We start from the raw sequence: 1,666 nt of genomic DNA on the forward strand, positions 1-1,666 counted from the left end.
TGTATTGAGTCTAGAGAATCCAAGTTCCCCCACAATAAAACCTTAAAAATCACAAGCTTACCTCTTACTGAGTAAGGGGCGGAATATTAAAACTAAAGCTATCTTGGTCAGTTAGTCTAGATCATCATCGGGCCTGGAAGCCTTGTGCTTATTCTAAAGCAAATAAAAACCTATTTAAAATGAAGTTGTTGTACTCAGTTTTTCATCTGGAGATCTTTGAACTTTAACCTCATTAACCTGGGGGGATAATTTTACCACTTCAGGTGGAAATCTGTGCTTATTTCAAGCAGGTGAGCAACAGCGTGGATGTTTCCAGACCAGTAGCGATGGCCTAACTACATTTATGCCTGAGAATCCAAATGAAAAGGACGATCTCACTTATATGAGGCAATCTGGGACATTCTGCATACTGCATGTACATTCTCCACTACATGTACACTCAACAGAGATAAAAAGAAATTCTAAATCTCCACAAGAGAGATACATTAGTGAATCATACACTTTCTCCATATATAAACCATGGCCTTAGGTCAACAGACTTAAATGGCTATACTTGTTTGCTATTGATAGAATAAGAACATTATTTGAATCAGTTATTCAAACTTGAATAATGCACAGATTCCTTTTAAAGGAAGAAGAGTTGAGAAGTGCCATGATTACTGTAGAAAAGTCAACCTCTGTGACTTTAGATAGCACTCGATGCCAACTTTATTAGAGTCAAAAACTCAACAATAAACACTGACTTTGTAGGCAGAGTACAAATGAGACACAGAAGCGATTCTCAGATGTAAGCTTGCTGTGTACGTGATCCAGAAGGTCTAGGCTTCATGCCTGCGGAATTTGTAAGTGGCAAGAGTGAGGCAGAGGCAGAGGCAGAGGCAGAGAGAAACGACTCTGAAATAAAGCTTCACTTCCATTCAACCTCTGCTGGATACTAGCTGTTTGAAAAAAAGAAAACCAAAACCACTAAGCCTTACAGGGTTCTACTCTAAATGGGGGCTAGGGAGGGGAGTTGGAAGCTGCCTGCTAATATGAGGAGATAGTAGGGAGAAAACGATTACTGAAAAACTTCTTTAAAATGGAAAGCGGAGAAGATAAACACATAACCTATAATCTTTCACAGTTCTCCCCACCGTGCCAGGGCAACACATACTGGAATGTTCTGGTCTTGCTTAAACACACACACACACACACACACACACACACACACACAGAGCTCTATGGTTATATTTGATGCACATTTCATTCAGTCTGACCTAAACCTGTACCTATGTTGGCTAAGATCTCGTCATCTTCATTGGCAGTGCCACAAGCAGCACACCAGCTCCCTGGCATTGCTCCCACTGAGCACCACGCAGTGTGGGTAGCCATAGGGCGGGTACCACGGGTCCACAGAGGCAAAGGCTGCACTGGTGTGTTCCTAGTGCTCAGTGCAGTACCAGAGAACCACGGTAGGGACAAGAATACAGGGACCTGCAAGACACAACTCAGATCAGAGCAAACTAAAAACAGCCAAAATCACTTGGCCTATAAGAATACTGATTACATTTGCTGAAAAATTAGAACATTGGAATTTCTGATATATAAGGAGACTTCCTCCTTCCTTTCCTCCCTCCCTTCCTCCTCTCCCCTCCCCTCTCTTCTCTTCTCTTTCCTTCTTTCCTTC

The sequence above is a fragment of the Octodon degus genome, unplaced genomic scaffold, assembly GCF_000260255.1.
Source record: "Octodon degus isolate 3935 unplaced genomic scaffold, OctDeg1.0 scaffold00025, whole genome shotgun sequence".
NCBI lineage: Eukaryota > Metazoa > Chordata > Mammalia > Rodentia > Octodontidae > Octodon > Octodon degus.